At 38.7% G+C, this 12,474-nt stretch overlaps 1 protein-coding gene across 2 annotated transcripts in view; it reads right to left on the reverse strand.

The window, feature by feature from the left end:
- Positions 1 to 9,225, reverse strand: part of LOC145988437 (uncharacterized) — a 30,714-nt gene extending 21,489 nt beyond the window's left edge. Inside the window, exon 1 of one of the 2 annotated variants that reach the window (XM_083123329.1) lies at positions 9,136 to 9,225. The gene's annotated coding sequence lies outside the window, so the exon portion shown is untranslated. Of the gene's footprint in view, positions 1 to 686; positions 910 to 9,135 lie in introns of those variants that run through there. The other variant, XM_083123330.1, reaches the window with a different exon arrangement.
- Between the last annotated feature and the right edge of the window lie 3,249 nt (positions 9,226 to 12,474).

A 12,474-nucleotide genomic window follows, 5' to 3' on the forward strand; every position in this document is an offset into this window, starting at 1 on the left:
TTTCTAAAGAGGATAATTAATTATGATCAGTGTGAACCTGAATTCCCCCCCTCCTGGAAGAGAAGGCAGTTATTAGCACACAAATTATTAATTCTCTTTACACTGATAAATTATTTAGGTGAATGTGTAACACCACGGTTTCGAAATGCACATTTATTAACATAGCAAGTAATAAAAATAATGATCACTTTCAGACATGATTTCCTTTGCAATAGGAAAATTAAACAAAATAAAAAAAAGTGGATAGATTTCAAGTTTAACTAATTTATGAAACCATGTCTTCAAACAGCTTGTTTAACACATTATAGCTGATAACAGCGGTGATAGATTCCACACTTCAACTATTGGTTACTCATGTTTTAGAAAAGGTCACATGACCTGGAGTGACAATCATAACAATTCACTTTTACAATTAACAAATATGAAATGTTAATTTTATTCTCATTATAGGTCCATATTCATATCCCTTGCAAATATTATCGTTCAGCAAATTCCCGTAATCAAATTGTTTTCAATATGACGAAGCCACATCCTTTGTTATTTTCCTAGGTTCGTGACTCAAGAAGTTCACATATAATGGCCATAACACAATGCATGCATGCTTCAATCACTGAAACGTTATGTTTCAAAGCTTCTTCAACAACCACGCAGTTGTCACTTCAATACTAGAAGAATTTGGTACTTACATTATTGTTCCGAATACAAACCATGTGACTCTGACAGCCAACAGTGAATTTCACTTATCCTGCAATCTGACAATCGTTCGTCTCGTTACATGATCATGTCCGTATTTCCCGAACTCTTGCGCTTAGAACTTGATATCAATAATAGCTTGTACTATCTTTACAAATCCGATATCATTTGATTCTTCACCGCTCGTATTTACTTGCTACTTTCTCGTTCTCCATCTTCTTTGCGAGATCCCTTCCCCCGCGTTCAAAAGTTCCAGTTCCGGTCAACACTTTTTTCTTCTTCTTTTATTCCTGAGAGATTTTATGCACACTAAGTCTCATTGAAGTCAATTACCATCTTTCAATTTAAGCTCACATTAAAGACATAATCTTTCAATTAGTTACATAATTATCACTTTGCCGTACCAGTTATCGCGATGACCAAAAATAAAAAAATTGAAGTAATCAGCCTTAATTTTACATACCAATACACATCATCTATGCACAGAGAAACCGCAAAGCCCATCTATTGAGCAAAAAATCAAACTATTTGCGACAGCGCTGCAGGCTACTGCCACCTAGTGAGTAAAAACTGTACTCATTCAAACAACACGTAAACTATTCACATCGAGTCATATGAAAATTACCTACACTTTTGACATGAATTATAAAATATTAAATACAGTCTGCATTTTAAATAGTGTTTATAACAATATTCGTTATAATATGTCGGATGTGCCTGTGTTGGTATGTAACCTGGTGGGCAGTACATGATGTCTGAAGATCACCTGATGGCACGTGACGTCTACAAATTGTTGCGTTCCACTGTCGACACAGGTGTTGATTAATGAATAGTAAGTTTATTTTTTGTTCCCTTGGCATTGTTACCAAATAAATTTGTTTGTATTATGGACTGAGTCACACGTCATTCACTTCTGTACCTTACGTAACACCTCATTTGACATGGTTGTAATAAATGATTACACTTTAGGTCATCAGGTGATCTTCTGACGTCATATACTGCCTACCCGGTTGCATACCAACACAGGTACATCCGACACATTGTCATGGTTGTAGCACGGAAACGGTACGTTTCCGGACATGGGTTCCTATTCCAAATATTGTCTACTCAGTTACCTCTACTAGCCCTAGGAGTTTGTAAGGGGAATTTCCGAGCACCCTGTATACATACATACACACACATATATTTATATATTTATATATATATATATATATATATACACACAATTTTGTTTCTGTGACCATGCTACAAATATTCAGGGATAATGCAAGTGTACAAAATCATCAATATGAGATAAGAAACCGCTGTCCGGAAACCCTTCGTTCATAAGTTTCAAGGGTTCCAAAACCATTCTGACATGAAAGGTATGCAACTCACAAACTTGTATGGAACCGCACAAAAGGATAGAGAAGCTAGTAGATATGTTGTTTATTTATGGACATAAGAGATCAGGAATCTCAGTCCGAAAATTCTCCAGTTATCTGTCAAAACAGTTGTTGGAAGGTTGAAGGTTCTTTGCAGTCCTTTTTCGAGTACGTGAAACAACCACAGTGGCTCTGACCCTACTTTACCTGTAGGTCCAGTCCCTATTAGCCCCTCTAAGCATAAAATAGTTTCAACAAAACCAAATTTTAACCAAAATGTGGGATGGTTATGGAAAGAAAAGACAGATCATTCTTTGTAGCTTTAATAAGTAAATTACTATCTCCTACCATTCTTTCATCATATATCCAAGATTGATGCATTTATAGTAGTTGTTCAAAATTACATCCTCCAGCATCGAGACATGCACGACAGCATTGCAAGAAGATTTGTCGCATACCCTCTAACATGCCTGCTGGAGTTGTTCTGGCAATGTCACAGGCAGCAAGGATTATTGCCAGGAGTTGTTGTTTATTTTCCACAGGTGTCTCGTACACAACACTTATTACGTGACCGCAACTTGGCTTTTGTCCTGCACCCTCAGATTTAGAAATAACGCCTGTTATATTATCAACCTTTAGACCCCTGCCAAAATTTGAAGGAAATCGCAGAGCTTCATGTTGGCGGCCTTTGTGCCCCTCTACTAATTATCGCAGAATCAAACATGATACCTCGTTAGAAAGCTTATGGAACACAGATTCCAACGAGGTACATTTGGGACCCATCACGATCAATGTGTTTGTAAGAAGAGAATAACAAGAAAATAAGAAAATTTGGGAATAAGTTAATTTTTGGAGAAACACTTACAGTTGCGCTAAGCAAACATAAACTCAGTAAGACACACCCTATATATTAAGTTGGCTAACTGAAGTTGTCGTGTAGTACGAATTTCAATGAAGAAACATCTGTAAAGTATACGTATTACAATATACATGGTGAGTCAGAAGTCCTTGACCACCCCTTATAAAATAAAAGGGAGTGTAGAATGCAGCAATTGGTCATGGTAGTAATATGTTAGGCCTAGGGGAAAACCTTTTGGTGCATGTCATGACAACGTCCACCATCTTGGTGCCCGCCATCTTGGATCCAATTTTTTCTTTAAATGGGAAGGGAGGCATGTGGAGTATGGGTGTTGGGTTAGAATTTCACCAGGAATTCAGTGATGAATACAGATTTATGAAAACATGAATGATAAGAAAGTTATGGTCATATGAAAGTGATAATTACATATCATTTGCATGTGCTGAACCATGCCATTGACCAAGGCCGAAATAATAAAGATCATCAAGCTTTGGAGGGGATGAGGCAGAAGTGCCCGTGCTGTAGCTCGTGATTTCAACGAACGGAACCCAGTGTCGCACGTTACAGTGCACCGATTGCTGACCAGGTTCGAAGAGAGCGGTACAGTCCAGAACAGGCATCGATCTGGTAGAACCAGAATTGCCACTGACGAAGGAACAGCTACGGCAGTTCTAGCATCGATGCCAAGTCTCAGCACACGTGGAATGTCTGTGCAATGTGCTGTCAGCCAGAGTTCCATTTACAGGATGGTAAAGATGGTTTAGTGGCACCCGTACAAGCTGCCGCTGCAACACCATCTCTCTGAGGACGACCCATATAGATGCATGCAGTACAGTGAATGGGCTGGGGAGCAAATTCGCCAAGACCGACACTTTGCACTGATTATTCTGCATTCTGATGAAGCAAATTTTTATGTGAATAGAGAAGTGAATAAACAGAACATGCGGTATAGGTCCTCCGAGAACATGTTGTGGAGAGATCTGAGTAATTTGGTTGCTGCTGGGAAGGTTATGGTGTGGGCTGGAATCTAGGGGACAAATATCAGTGACCCATTCTTCATTCATGACAATTTAAATGCAGAGGGCTACTTGCAGATGTTACAAGAACACATTTTTCTGTCGGTTTTTGACGGAGGATGGCAGCATTCTCCTCATATTTTCAGCAGGATGGGGCACCACCACATTATGGGCGACAGGTTCTTCACTATCTGGACCTCCAGTTTCCGGGTCGACGGAATGGTCGACGTGGGTCAGTGGAATGGCCTCCCCGATCACCAGATTTGATTCACTCGATTTTTACTTGTGGGGTCATGTGAAGTCAATTGTGTATGCCGAAACAATTCGGGATGTGGGTCACTTGGAGCAACGGATACTGGATGCCTGTGCGCAAATCACACCTCACCTGAGATTTTGCTCCGTGTTCACAGAGCATGGGAGAACGGTCTCATCATGTGCATAGCACAAGAAGGATAGCATATTGAACACATTGTCTAACTTTCATGTGCCTATAACTTTCTTATCATTCATGTTTTCATAAATCTGTATTCATCACTGAATTCCTGGTGAAATTCTAGCCCAACACCCATACTCCACATGCCTCCCTTCCCATTTAAAGAAAAAATTGGATCCAAGATGGCGGGCACCAAGATGGTGGACGTTGTCATGACATGCACCAAAAGGTTTTCCCCTAGGCCTAACATATTACTACCATGACCAATTGCTAAAATCTACACTCCCTTTCATTTCATAAGGGGTGGTCAAGGACTTTTGACTCACCCTGTATATTGCAATATTTATACTTTACATATGTTTCTTCATTGAAATTCGTCCTACATGACAACTTCAGTTAGCCAACTTAATGTATGTATAGGTAGTGTCTTACTGAGTTTATGTTTGCGTAACGCAACTGTAAGTGTTTCTCCAAAAATTAACTTCTTCCCTAATTATCATATCTTCTTCTTCTTCTTCTTCTTCTACAAATTGGCCGTGATGGGTCCCAAATGTACTATAAATGGCGTTATTTCTAAATCTGAGGGTGCAGGACAAAAAACAAGTTCAGATTCGTCTTCAGCAGCTCGAAAACTAAAAGGAACACTTTCATGCAAAAAAAAAAAAAAAAAAAAAAAAAAATCACTGTCAACCAGTGAAGTTTATAACATTGTCACGAAACACCCTGTATATTCATGTGTGTATCATGTATGTCTCATCCCCATCTTTGGTATTAGCCTAAAGTGACACAAAAGTGAAGTATAATAAAGGAAAGCAATCATGTGTGTATGTATGCATGTACGAGATTTGGCAGAAAAGTAATGAGATGGCAACACTGCACACAAATCGACTACGCTGCTGCCTTGCCCTTCGCATGGCAGTTAGGTTATTCCCTGTCGTTGACCCAGTACAAGTTTGAACTTCCTACAGTTGCTACGCGATTGTTGAGAGCGTCTGAAGGTAAGTTGTGTTTGTGAGGTTCCTCATGAAAATGGACTGGCTTAGAAGCTTCAGCAACGTTTTCCATCGCATTTTGTGTAATGCTTGGCAAATCCACTACTGTCACTTATATAAAGTTACAAAGAGCTTATAGAGAATATTCTCTATCCAGGGCACAAGTGTTCAGATGGCACAAGTGTTCAGATGGCACAAGTTCTTTTTAGAAGGCCTAGAACAAGTGGAAGGCGGACCTCGTGCTTCATCTTGAAAAACGGACGACAATGTGAAAAGAGTGAGGTCTCTTGTTACGTCAGATCGTCGATTAAAGTTAGGAATGATCAGTAGTGAGTTAAATTTGAACCGCTTTACCGTCCATAAAATTTTAGCACATGCTGCACCACGACAATGCCCTATTTTACACGGCAGTCTCCATCAATGAATTTTTGTCAGAATGTAGCATTCCTGTGCTTCATCAGGCCACGTATTAGCCGGATCTCAGTCCCTGTGATTTCTTTTTATTCCCAAGGTTCAAAAACCACTAGAAAGGGCGCCATTGTTCTACTTTGGATAATATCCAGAAGAGCGTAACCGAGGAACATTCCAGAAGAAACCTTGCAGCACTGCTAGGAACAATGGAAACAACGAATCCGTTGCTGTGCAGCTACCCAAGGGAATTACAGTATTATTATTATTATTATCTCTTGAGATTTCGACTGGTGTGACCACTCACGATCCTGAGGAAATTGGGGAGCAAGGAATGAGTAGCGTAACCCGGACATGGAAACCTACAACAACGACTGGGGATTTGTCGTGCTGACCATATATCACCACGTAACTGATTGAATTATCTCCCACGCCTTGCGGAACTGAGACCCGCAGTCGGTAGCAATGCATTGGCCGGCAAGGGTTGTAACATGATCGGATTACATATTTGTACATTCGTCATTTCAATAAGGAAGTCAATATCTCCTTGCAAATTACTTCAAATGGTTGGATTGATTGATTGAGTTGGTGTTTTAAGTCCAATTTAAACACAGTAAGGCTAATCGGGACTGAATCTACGATTTAAAGAGGGATCCGAACCACTATGTTCCTTCACCGGGTATCGAACCGGGACCCATTGATTACGATGCGGCGGCGTCACCACTGCGCCATCGTGAAGGCGCATTCATTTAAATGTGTAGTTTCTAAATCGGAATTTGTAGTTTTTAGATAGTACACTAATTGTGTAGTTTCTAAATATTTAGGCAAGTAAGAAATACTTTTCGCAGTAATCGAGCGACTCGATAGAAACCATTACAGAATTGAAGGGGTGAAGCAATGAAAAAGCTTTGAACAAAATGTAGCGTCGATCATGATGAAACTTTATACATCACGAATGGTAACTCTTGATCGACCAGGTACAGAGGAAGACAATGAATGCCTCAGATTTGCATTAATGAATGCAAGCGGATATCCCTCATATTCTAGAAGGCCTTTTTGGAATAATTCACAACGAGTGAACCTTATACATGAGAAGTTGGAAACACTGCGAGACACGTTGAATCCACTGGTAGCATAAAAGAGTTGCTTCTTAACGAAGATGACGATCATCATCATCCTTCAGAGTTCCTCGATGCGACGAAATTCCGAACAGTAAAAGTAACCACTCTTCAACTATGAAATTAAACACTCTGAATAACACGTGTGAACTATGCTTTATCTTATAAATTCAGTTTTTCATATTACCGAGGAAAAATTTTGATACCCACTCTCAGAGCAATAGAAAATAAAACAAGAAATTAAATCTCGTACACGCGACAACTATCGCCGGAACACTTTTTTCCTTTCACATACAACTTTGGACCGACCTTTTCCCCCGTGACGTCACTTCAACATGTAAGTTAATGGACTCCCAAAGGGTATACCAAAGCATCACTACCTTCTGTTTCGCTAGCATTTGCATACATGAACGTAAAAAAAAGCACGAGCGAAATGATTACAGCCACTGCATATGGAAGGAAGGCTCACCTGCTTTCACTTATGCACTATCCATTCCATTTGCTGTAAACTGTTCATTAGGGGCATTTCAATGATTCATATTTGCCTCTGAACAGCCCACAGAGTCTTTACAGAGCATGTACCAACGTCTTGTCCATCTCTTCTCTTTTTACTTCTGAAATTCATACTCCCTCTGTCCCATAATTATAGTCCGGTTTGCCAAAATGGTAACTTTTTATTTATGTTCTTTTGGATACTTGATCGGCCAATTTGTACTGATCCTTGAGTAATAACGTTGTATGACTCCTTCCCGTGTTTCATTTTCTTCTTCTGTATACACACCAATGTCACAAGTATTATTGGACATCAAACAAAAGTGTACCGGACAATAATTATGGGACAGAGGGAGTATAACTTAACTTAAACGGCAATATTATCAACATTTTTAAAGTAATGAAAGTATGTTAACTTCTAAAGTGCTATCAAGCAGATGTGTCCCAGCAATCGATGAAACGAACTGAGAGCGCCGCATCGTTAAAAAACAACCAAACTCTCACGCAGACACACATTTTTCTTACACAACGATTTGGACAGAAATACGAAAATCAAGTTCCAAATAATTACTTGTTACATCTGCAAATTCCCTGTCGTCATGCAATAATGCCATTCACATCTGATTACATAAAATTTTCTTATATATATTATTGATACCCATTGCTTTATATTTATTATCAATAGTTGTTTATTTGTACTGCAACAAAACAGTGCATAATTACAATACCTAAGTATATTAATTATACCCTGCTCAAATTAGCAATTGCTTCCGTTCACGTTTAAATTGTATTTTGCTATACAATAAACACTGATAGTGATCTTTCTTTTCTGTGTTATCACTGATGCACCTTGTCGTAGAAATAAGACGCAGTCATTCCTCCAGATGGGATCCAGATGTCACCCAGAGGATGCAGAAGAAAATAGCAATTGTCTTTTGTTTCTATAAACGGAGTTTAATGCACTTTCTGTTATTTAGGTTATTTCAGTTAATCCGAACTTTCGTTAAACCGGTCACTTATCCCCCCTTTAGTCCGGATTAACGAGGATTTACTGTATACAAAAATGTATGTATGTGTGTATATATGTATGTATCTTTGTTCCGGCATAACTCTTGAACGCCTGGAGCAATTTCAACCAAACTTGGTACACATATGACTTACAACCTGGAATGATATACTGTGGGGGTAAGACACCCCTGACACCCCTAGGGGTGGGGGTGGGAACAGGGTAAAGTAAACATAATCGAAAGCGACCGATATTGGTGTGGAATACATAGCTTTCGTGGTAGCTAAGATGAATAGTGTCAGTCCCAATGCTGTTCAATTTATTTATTCTCGCTCCCGGAGGTGACACTTAAAAATGTTGTTTAAAATCAAGTTTTGAGTTAAATTAATATTAATAGTGATTTTGGAATTTACATTATAATTTGCGTACTGTACTCATACTTTGAAATACCTGTAAATACAATTAGTTACATTTTACACTATAGTTAGAATTCATTATTTGCCTGTCTAATGGAAGGTTGGGTCAACCAGGCAACGCCTGGTAATCAGCTAATCAATCACTATATATATCTGTCTGTCTTTGTGTGTGTGTACGCGCGAGCGTGTCCCATATACCGTAATGTATAAAACACATTAAAGTAACCATATTATTTTGCAAAATGTATTAATTAATGTTCAGTTGAAAGTACCTTTCGTTCATATGTTGATATCCATTTATATGTCAGAAATTTTTGTTTTATAGAAGATTAGCTTACCTAATTTTCCTTTCTTTGAAATTTCCGTCCTTCGTGATGTTCCACTGCTTCCTGGGACAATATCTTATAATCTTTTGTGTTCCTTGTTAGAACATTATCATAGAAATGTGACACATAATCTTATCTACTGTTTCCCACTCCACTGAATAACGATAAGCATTTCCTGATAACTGAAGAATCTGCAAAGTTCACAAAACCTTTGATAAAAGAAAAGTTTTGTTGTGGCACATGATGCGTGTTATACCCAGACAAATAACGCACTCATTTCCAATCTATTTTATAAAGTGTTTAAATGCTGATGAAAAAGAAAAGAAAACTACAATGCATTTCCTCATCTGCACCATACCGGGAGTTTCATAAATAATTGAGGGGTTACAAAAATGTATTGGAAGTAAAGTATTGAAACCAGTCCAGAACGAACGAGAAACTCCAACAGGTTTTTCTTACACTAACAAATGTTCAATGTGTGCACCACGGGTGTTACAGAATGTATCCACAGGATAGTCTACTTCTTGCCACACTCGCATCAACATGGGCTTGTCGATAGTGTTTATCGCAGCCGTGATAAACTCATGGGTACCGGCAGGTGGCATTTCCCCCTTTGAGATTTCTGGTACGAGGGTCACTATTTATATTTTGAGCCTTGGCAACACTGATTGAAGTTTTGACGTTTGCACGGAATCGTCTGGCATTATTGACCATAACGTACTTCAAATGTTTTGTCAATAGCTTTATTTGTGTTGTTTATGTTGCCTTGGAGATTGCGCGACAACAATAAAATGGAATTAACTTGTGAACATTTTCGTGCGATGTTTTTTTACGATTTTCGACGTGGATTATCAAGACAAGAGTGCATCGATCAACTTACTTCCACATTTGGCGATGAAGCCCCATCCTTTTCCACTGTGAAACGCTGGTATAACAAATTTAATCGTGGCCGCCGTTCGCTCACCGACGAGATTCGCGAAGGTCGTTCAAAATCAGTTGTTGTTCAAGAAAACATTGATGCTGTGCAAAACCTAATACTGCAAGAACGTCATGTGACATACTGTGAGATTGAGGCAACCATAGGCATTAGTTCCACCAGCATATATAAAATATTACATGATCATTTAGCTGTGAGAAAGGTAAGTTCTCGTTGGATCCCACACAATTTGACAAAAACTCAAAAAGACGCTCGCGTCAATTGGTGCAAACAAATGCTCAATAAATACAATCGTCGGGCTTCAAAAGACGTATATAAGATTGGTGCAAACAAATGCTCAATAAATACAATCGTGGTGCTTCAAAAGACGTATATAAGATTGTAACAGGTGACGAATCATCGATATATGCATATGAGCCGGAACGTAAACAGCAGTCGACTGTATGGGTGTTTCAAGGTGAACCCAATCCAACAAAAGTTGTTCACGCTCGAAGCACATCGAAACAAATTGTTTCTTCGGTAAAACTGGTCATGTGGCAACTGTGCCTTTAGAGGAACGTAGAACGGTCAACTCTGAATGGTACACAACAATTTGTTTGCCAGAGGTCTTCGGTCAAATACGGACAAAGAAACAAACGCCGTCGGATCATTCTTCATCAAGACAATGCCAGCTGTCACACATCTCGTCTAACAACCGATTTTATGAACAGTCAAAAAATCGAATTGAAGGGTCATCCGCCGTACAGTCCTGATTTGGGTCCCAATGACTTCTTCTTGTTCCCGAATGTCAAAAATAAATTGCGTGGACAACGATTTTCGTCGGCGGAAGACGCCGTTGAAACCATATTATGGAGGTGTCTCAAGAAGATTGGAAAAACTGCTTTGACAAATGGTTCGAACGAATGCAAAAGTGTATTGACTATAAAGGAGAATACTTCGAAAAACAATAAAGCAGTTTTCAATGCCAAATTCCTGTTTTTTCATTGTTAGGCTCAAAATATAAATATTGACCCTCGTAAGAATTAATGTAATTCGAACGGTAAAATTTTAGCGATATTTTGTAAAAAAAGAAATATAGTTTTCTGTGACTTACAGGCCGTACGTTACAGACACTATTATTATTATTTTTTATTATCATTATTTTTATTGTTATTATTATTTTACAGTAGACTTGGACACGTAAATATATGAAGCAGAAGTACCATGAAAAACAGTAGTTTACGTGGTCTGTGACTCTGGTCGATATCTGTGCATTGTGAAAAAGCTGAAAAAGACCAAGAATTGTTCATCAACAAAGCGATAGCCGACATGTTTATTGAAAGGAAGAAAGGCGATTCGCTTTCTATCTAAATAGTAGACTCGAGTCTCAAGTTACTTCTACATACAACGCCAAAGTGTTTTCAATATAATTTGAATTTTATGATTTGTAAAGTAGGAGTTGTAATTAGTAATAAGTATAATGACAATAGCAATATTAATAATAATGATAATAAAAGACGTTTCTATGATTCTGCCCCCACCCACCGGAAAAAAAAGCCTCCGGTCTCCCTTGGATATACTCCCTTAGGGCTGCGATATAAGGTGCATTGGTGAGACGAATACCGTCTTTGATGACACTCCACAAAAGGAAGTCACACGGTGTAAAGTCCGCTGATCTTGGGGGCCAAAACATTACACACAACACTTTGCTTGATGTGGGTTACTTGAGTGTCGCCTAGCGGCAGGGATCTGAACTCGTTTCATAAACGTAAGTTCAATAGTTTACTTGTATAACCATATGCAAAGTCTTTATGAAAGAAAGTAAGGGAAATGATTAGTTTGTTTTCCACTAAATGTATTTGATTAGCAAAGAGGGGCGTCACTAGGAAGTACTTGAGGCAGGGCGGGATTTACGGATTTACCTCCATGCCGCCCCTAGGCCAAACAAGCTTTGTCACCCCCCCCCCCTGCCGTTTATCAAGAATAAAAAAAACATTATTTTCAGTTTTACTATTTTTACTATTAACGGCATGTAGTAATAATTAAATGACAGTTACATACAAAATCCATTTCCAAGTTCTGTTTGACGCCATGGACAGCTACGTAGTTCATCAATTTTCCACAATGCTGGGTCTGTAATTAGCACTAGATTGTGTTTTTTCAGTAAAACTTACGCTAACACTGCCACTAATTTCAAGTTTACCAGAGTTCGCCATTGCAACTGAAGAATAATTAGGTGATCTGCCGCTGATGACTAATGCCGATGCCTGAGATTCATTGGATGCATGAGGAGCATCTTTAGATTTACAGAACACACACTGGGCTAATCAACGGCACTTTCCACACTTTTTCCTGATTACATTTCTGTATAAAAATAAAGAACTGATTTTCGGAACATTTTTCAGAAATTCTTCTTGCTTTTCGTCTTTCTAGCT

Source organism: Lepisma saccharinum, chromosome 5 (assembly GCF_977018435.1).
Source record: "Lepisma saccharinum chromosome 5, izLepSacc3.1, whole genome shotgun sequence".
NCBI classification, from domain to species: domain Eukaryota; kingdom Metazoa; phylum Arthropoda; class Insecta; order Zygentoma; family Lepismatidae; genus Lepisma; species Lepisma saccharinum.